This window comes from Rattus norvegicus, chromosome 1 (genome assembly GCF_021556685.1).
Source record: "Rattus norvegicus strain SHRSP/BbbUtx chromosome 1, alternate assembly SHRSP_T2T, whole genome shotgun sequence".
NCBI classification, from domain to species: Eukaryota; Metazoa; Chordata; class Mammalia; order Rodentia; family Muridae; genus Rattus; species Rattus norvegicus.
This window is the reverse complement of record NC_141534.1, coordinates 221,374,983-221,383,016: the sequence shown is the minus strand read 5'-3', so window position 1 is coordinate 221,383,016 and position 8,034 is coordinate 221,374,983.

Sequence of the window (8,034 nt, the reverse complement as noted above, 5' to 3'; positions counted from 1 at the left end):
ACAAAATCAAAAGCTGGTTCTTTGAGAGAGTCAACAAGATAGATAACCCCCCAGCCAAACTAACTAAAGGGCCCCGAGGCAGTATCCAAATTCACAAAATCAGAAATGAAAAGGGAGACATAACAACAGAAACAGAGGAAATTCCAAAAGTCAGATCATCCTACAAAATCCTATACTCAACAAAACTGGAAAATCTAGATGAAATGGATAGTTTTCTAGACAGATACCACATACAAAAGTTAAATCAAGAACAGGTAAACTATCTAAACAGGCCCATATCCCATAATGAAATAGAAGAAGTAATTAAAAACCTCAAGAAACCAAACCAACAACAAAAAACAAACAAAAACAAAACCCACAGCCAGATGGATTTAGTTCAGAATTCTACCAGACCTTCAAAGAAGACCTGATACCAATATTCTCCAAACTATTCCATAAAATAGAAACAGAAGGAACATTACCTAATTCATTCTATGAAGCCACAATTACTCTGATAGCTAAACCACACAAGAACCCAACCAAAATAGAGAACTTCAGATCAATCTCGATGTAAAAAGACTCAATAAAATTTTTGCAAACTGATTCCAAGAACACATCAAAACCATCGGTCACTGTGATCAAGTAGACTTCAGGGATGCACGTTTGGTTAAATATATGAAGACTCATTAACATAATCCACCACATAAACAAACTCAAAGAAAAAATAAATCTCATGATCATCTCCTTAGATGCAGGAAAAGCATTTGACAAAATACAACACCCCTCATGTTAAAAGTATTGGAGAGATCAGGAAATCAAGGCCCATACCTAAACATAATAAAAGCAATTTTATTAAGTTAAAAGCAAACCAACAGCCAATATCAAATTAAATGGAGAGATACTTGAAGCAATACCACTAAAATCAGGGAAAAGACAAGGATGCCCACTCTCCCCAAATCTATTCAACATAGTACTCGAAGTACTAGCTAGAAAAATAAAACAACAAAAAGATCAATGGGATACAAATTTGCAAAGAAGAAGTCAAGGGATCACTATTTGCATATGATATGACAACATACACGATTAACACCAAAAATTCTGCCAGAGAACTTCTATAACTGATAAACAATTTCAGCAAAGTGGTTGGATATAAAATTAACTGAAATGAATCAGTAGCCTTCCTTTATACAAATGATAAACAGGCTGAGAAATAAATTAGGGAAAGAACTCCCTTCACAATAGCCATAAATAATATAAAATATCTTGGGGGTAACTCTAACCATAAAAGTTTAAGGTCTGTATGACAATAACTTTGTCTCTCAAGAAAGAAATTGAAGAACATCTTAGAAAATGGAGAGATCTCCCATGCTCATGGATTGGCAAAATTAATATAGTAAAAATGGCCATCCTACCAAAGGCAATCTACAGATCAATGCAATCCCCATCAAAATCCCAACACAATTCTTCAAAGATATGGAAAAGTAATTCTCAAATTCATCTGGAAAGGCAAAAGACCCAGAAGAGTGAAAACAATTCTTTTTTTTTTTTTATTATTAACTTGAGTATTTCTTATATACATTTCGAGTGTTATTCCCTTTCCCAGTTTCCGGGCAAACATCCCCCTCCCCCCTCCCCTTTCTTATCGGTGTTCCCCTCCCCACCCTCCCCCCATTGTCCCCCTCCCCCCAACAGTCTAGCTCACTGGGGGTTCAGTCTTAGCAGGACCCAGGGCTTCCCCTTCCACTGGTGCTCTTACTAGGATATTCATTGCTACCTATGAGGTCAGAGTCCAGGGTCAGTCCATGTATAGTCTTTAGGTAGTGGCTTAGTCCCTGGAAGCTCTGGTTGCTTGGCATTGTTGTACATATGGGGTCTCGAGCCCCTTCAAGATCTTCCAGTTCTTTCTCTGATTCCTTCAACGGGGGTCCTATTCTCAGTTCAGTGGTTTGCTGTTGGCATTCGCCTCTGTATTTGCTGTATTCTGACTGTGTCTCTCAGGAGCGATCTACATCCGGCTCCTGTCGGTCTGCACTTCTTTGCTTCATCCATCTTGTCTAATTGGATGGCTGTATATGCATGGGCCACATGTGGGGCAGGCTCTGAATGGGTGTTCCTTCAGTCTCTGTTTTAATCGTGAAAACAATTCTTAACAATTAAAGAACTTCTGAAGGAATCACCATTCCTGACCTCAAGCTATACTACAAAGCAATAGTGATAAAAAGTACATGGTATTGGTACAAAGACAGACGTTTTGATCACTGGAATACAACTGAAGACACAGAAATGAAACCACATACTTATGGACAATTGATCTTTGACAAAGAAGCCCAAAATATACAATGGTAAAAAGAAAACATCTTCAATAAATGGTGCTGGTCTAACTGGCTGTTTGTATGTAAAAAAATGAAAATAGACCCTTATTTTTCACTTCGCACGTTCAAGTCCAAGTGGATGAAGGACCTCAACATACAACCACATACACTCAATCTAATAGAAAGTGGGAAAGAGCTTGGAACTCCTTGGAACAGGGTGAAATTTCCTAAACAATTCTCCAATGGCTCACGTTCTAAGATCAAGAATTGATAAATGGGACCTCATGAAACTGGACACTTTCTGCAAGGCAAACAAATGACATAGTCAATAGGACAAATTGGCAACCTACAGACTGGGAAAATAACTCACTAACACAACATTCGATAGAGGGCTAATATCTAAAATATATGAAAAACTCAAGAAGCTAAATACCCCCCCAAAAAAACAACAAAACCCCAAAACCAAACAACCCAATAAAAAAATGGTTATAGAACTAAACTGAGAATTCACAACAAAGAAATCTTGAATGGCTGAGAAGCACCTAAAGAAATGTTCAAAGTCCTTAGTGATCAGAGAAATGCAAATCAAAGAACTCTGAGATTCCACCTTATACAAATCAGAATGGCTAAGATCAAAACCTCAGGTGACAACGCCTTTTAGCAAGGACGTGGATAAAGAGGAACACTCCTCCATCGCTGGTGGGTACAACCACTCTGGAAATCAATTTGGAGGTTCCTCAGAAAACTGGAAATAGATTTACCTAAAGACCCAGCAATACCACACTTGGGAATATACCCAAAAGATGCCCCACTATGTTACAGGGGCACGTGTTCGACTATTTTCATAGCAAACTTTTTTGTGATAGCTAAAAGCTGGAAACAACCCAGATGTCCCACAGTGGAAGAATGGGTACAGATGTGGTTCATATACACAGTGAAATATTATTCAGCCATTAAGAATGAGGACATCATGAATTTTGCAGGCAAATGGATGGAACTAGAAAATAACATCATGAGTGAGGTAACTCAGACCCAAAAGGACATGCATGGTATGTACTCACTAATAAGTGGATATTAGCCAAAAAAGGACAGAATACCCAAGATACAGCCTACAGAACTTAAAAAGATCAACAAGTTGAAGGGCCCAAATGAGGACGCCTCAGTTCCACTTGGGAGAGAGGAGAAAGCAACCACAAGGAGAGAGGGAGGGTGGGAGGGACATGGGGATAGGGTGGATGGGGAGGGAAACTTGATTTGGTATTGGGTGGGGAAAATGGACTGAAGTCTTGAGGGCCAGAAGAAAGAATGGGGACAGGCAACCTCGGGAGGTAGGAAGTTGGGAGGACCCTCCAAAATGTACCAGAGACCTGGGAGGTGAGAACCTGTCAGGACTCAAAGTGAGAGATCCTAGATGAAATGCCCTACAGTGAGGAGAGGGAACTTGTTGAGTCCACCTACAATGAAAGACAGGGCATCAATCGAGGGATGGGGTTGCTATCCCACAGTCAAAACTCTGACCCAGAATTCTTTCTGTCTGAAAGAACTGCGGTGATGGCAATGGAGAAGAGCCTGAGGGAAAAAAAGTCTAGCAACATCCTCAAAGGGGGATCCAGCTGAAGGGGAGTCCCCAAGGCCTGACACTATTACTGAGTCTATGGAGTGCTCACAAAAAGGGACCTATCATGACTGCCCTCCAAAAGACCCAAGAAGCAGCTGAAAGAGTCAGATGCAGATATTTGCAGCCAATTAATGAACAGAAGCTGCTGACCCCTGTGGTTGAATTAGGGGAAAGCTGGAGGAAGCTGAGGAGGAGGGTGACCATGTAAGAGGACCAGCAGTCTCAATTAACCTGGACCCATGAGATCTCTCAGACACCGAATCACCAACCAGGCAGCATACACCAGTTGAGATGAGGTCCCCAACATGTATACAGCAGATGACTGCCGGGTCTGGGTTCAGTTAGAGAAGATGCACCTAACCCTCAAGAGACTGGAGATCCCAGGAAGTTTAGAGGTCTGGTGGAGTGGGTGGGGTGGGGACATCCTCATGGAGACAGGGGCAGAGCACAGGGAGGAGGTTTGGGATGTGGAACAGTCAGAGGGTAGACTGGGAGGTGAATAAAATCTAAAAAATTAAAAATCCTTTTCTGATCATTTCACTTTGGGTAAACATCCAGATTTAAATATGATTTTAAAATGTATTCCCCTCTTCATCTTTCTCCCGATGGTTACTTCACTGACATATACCTGTGCCAATACTGTCATTTTCTGGAAACTTCACTATTTCAAATGCCTTATTGTTGGGCTTTGTGAATGTTCTTTCCTACTCCTGAGCTCGTGTTCTCAGTTGCTGTTGCAGCCTTCTTTGTCAAAAGGCCAGCCTACCCAGCTGTGCAAACGCTGCTTCTTCAGGGCCACTCTCTCTGAACTCTTAGATCTGTGTTTTGACCACTCTGTGGACACAGTACTTTCCTTCATAGCACTTACAGAAACTGCAAGTAAATATTTGTAGGGCTGTCTCTTAACTGTGTTTACGTTTGTCTCCCTGCCAGACTCAAGGCAGGTGTCTTTCATGTTCCCTGTTGCATTCCTATCGCACAATTCAAAAAGTCTGGTCTAAATGTTTGCCAAATATTTGCTGAAAGAAACCCCAGATCAGCAAGCCAAGTGACAATTAGTGACAAAAATAATAATCTCATTGGAGAAATGTTAAACGTTTTACAGTAATAAACTTGAAAAAAATAGTTGAAGTGACTTGGCCTAGAAGAGAGTTGATTTAAGCATAGAGTTTAGTTAAAGTGACCCAAACATTAAGTATGGTATAGTTATCTACCTAGTATTTCTTCATAATCAAGAAAATTGACACTCTTTTGTCCAGCTACATATGCAGCTGGAGCCAAGAGTCTGTCCTTGTGTACTCTTTGGCTGGTAGTTTAGTTCCTGGGAGCTCTGGGTGGTTGGTATTGTTCTTATAGGGTTGAAGCCCCTTCAGCTCCTTCAATCCTTTCTCTAACTCTTCCAATGGGGACCCTATTCTCAGTTTAATGGTTGGTTGCAAGCATTTGCCCCTGTATTTCTCATGTTCTTGTAGAGCCTCTCAGGAGACAGTTATATCAGGCTCCTGTCATCATGCACTTCTTGGCATCAGCAATATTGTCTGGCTGTATGTATGTGGGCTGGATCCCCAGGTGGGGCAGGCTCTGGATGGCCATTCCTTCAATCTCTGCTCCAAACGTTGGCTCCATATCTCTTCCTATGAATATTTTGTGGTATACTTGGTTTTCTGGTAGTACTATGTCCAGTTTTCTAAGGAACCCCTAGACTGATTTCCAGAGTGGTTGTAACAGCTTGTAATCTCACCAACAATGGAGGAATGTTCCTCTTTCTCCACATTCTCGACAGCATCTGTTGTCACCTGATCTTAGCCATTCTGTCTGGCGTGAGATGGAATCTCAGAGTTGTTCTGATTTACATTTCCCTGATGACTAAGGATGTTGAACATTTCTTTAGGTACTTCTCAGCCCTTCAATATTCCTCAGCTGAGAATTCTTTGCTTAGTTTTGTACCCCATTTTTAGTAGGGTTATTTGATTCTCTGGAGTCTAACTTCTCGAGTTCTTTGGATATATTGGTTATTAATTCTCTATTGGATGTAGGATTAGAAAAAAGGTCTTTTCCTCAATCTATTGGTTTCTGTTTTGTCCTAATGACAGTGTCCTTTGCCTTACAGAAGTTTTGCAATTTTATAAGGTCCCATTTGTCGATTCTTGATCTTAGAGAATAAGCCATTGTTATTCTGTTCAGGAGATTTTCCTCAGTGCCCATGTGTTTGAGGCTCTTCCCCACTTTTTCTTCTATTAGTTTGAGTATATCTGGTTTTATGTGGAGGTCCTTGATCCACTTGAACTTGAGCTTTGTACAAGGAGATAAGAATGGGTCAACTTGCATTCTTCTCCGTGCTGACCTCCAGTTGAACCGGCACCATTTGTTGAAAATGCTGTCTTTTTTCCATTGGATGGTTTTGGTTCCTTTGTCAAAGATCAAGTGACCATAGGAGTGTGGGTTCATTTCTGGGTTTTCAATTCTATTCTATTGATCTACCTGCCTGTCTCTGTACCAAAACCATACAGTTTTTATCACTATTGCTCTGTAATACTGCTAAGGGATGGTGATTCCCTTAGAAGTTCTTTTATCTCTGAGGATAGTTTTCACTTCTTGAGTTTTTTGTTATCCCAAATGGATTTGCAAGTTGCTCTTTCTAACTCTATGAAGAATTGAGTTGAAATTTTGATGGGGATTGCAGTGAATCTATAGATTGCCCTTGGCAAAATGGTCAGTTTTATAACATTAATCCTGCCAATCCATGAGCACAGGAGATCCTTCCATTTCCTGAGATCTTCTTCAGTTTCTTTCTTCAGAGACCTGAAGTTCTTATCATACAGATCTTTCACTTGGTTGGCTAGCGTCACTCCAAGGTATTCTATATTATTTGTGACTATTATGAAGGGTGTCATTTCCCTAATTTGTTTCTCAGCCTGTTAATCTTTTGAATAGAGGAAGGCTCCTGATTTGTTTGAGCTAATTTTATACCCAGTCACTTTGCTGAAGTTGTTTATCAGGCTTAGTAGTTCTCTGGTGGAACTTTTTGGGTCACTTAAGTATACTATCACATCATCTGCAAATAGTGATATTTTGACTTCTTCCTTTCCAATTTGTATCCCTTTGACCTCCTTTTGTTGTCTGATTGCTCTCGCTAGGACTTCATGTACTATATTGATTAAGTAGGGAGAGAGTGGGCAGCCTTGTCTAGTCCCTGATTTTAGTGGGATTGCTTCAAGTTTCTCTCCATTTAGTTTGATGTTGGCTACTGGTTTTCTGTATATTGCTTTTACTGTGTTTAGGTATGGGCCTTGAATTCCTAATCTTTCCAAGACTTTTAACATAAAGGGGTGTTGAATTTTGTCAAATGCTTTCTCAGCATCTAATGAGATGATCATGTGTTTTTTTTCTTTGAGTTTGTTTATATAGTGAATTACATTGATGGATTTCTGTATATTGAACCATCCCTGCATCCCTGTCATGAAGCCTACTTGATCATAAAGGATGATCATTTTGATGTGTTCTTGAATTCAGTTTGCAAGAATTTTATTGAGTATTTTTGCATCTATAGCCATAAGGGAAATTGGTCTGAAGTTCTCTTTTTTTTGGGGTCTTTGTGTGGTTTAGGTATAAGCATAATTGTGGGTTCAAAGAATGAATTGGGTAGTTTTCCTTCTGTTTCTATTTTGTGCAATAGTTTGGACAGTGTTGGTATTGGGTCTTCTAGAATTCTCCATTGAACCCATCTGGTTTTGCGCTTTTTTTTTTTAATTAACTTGAGTATTTCTTATTTACATTTCGAATGTTATTCCCTTTCCCGGTTTCCGGGCAAACATCCCCCTAATCCCTCCCCCTCCCCTTCTTTATGGGTGTTCCCCTCCCCATCCTCCCCCCATTGCCGCCCTCCCCCCAACAATCACGTTCACTGGGGGTTCAGTCTTAGCAGGACCCAGGGCTTCCCCTTCCACTGGTGATCTTACTAGAATATTCATTGCTGCCTATGAGGTCAGAGTCCAGGGTCAGTCCATGTATAGCCTTTAGGTAGTGGCTTAGTCCCTGGAAGCTCTGGTTGCTTGGCATTGTTGTTCATAAGGGGTCTCGAGCTCCTTCAAGCTCTTCCAGTTCTTTCTCTGATTCCTTCAACGG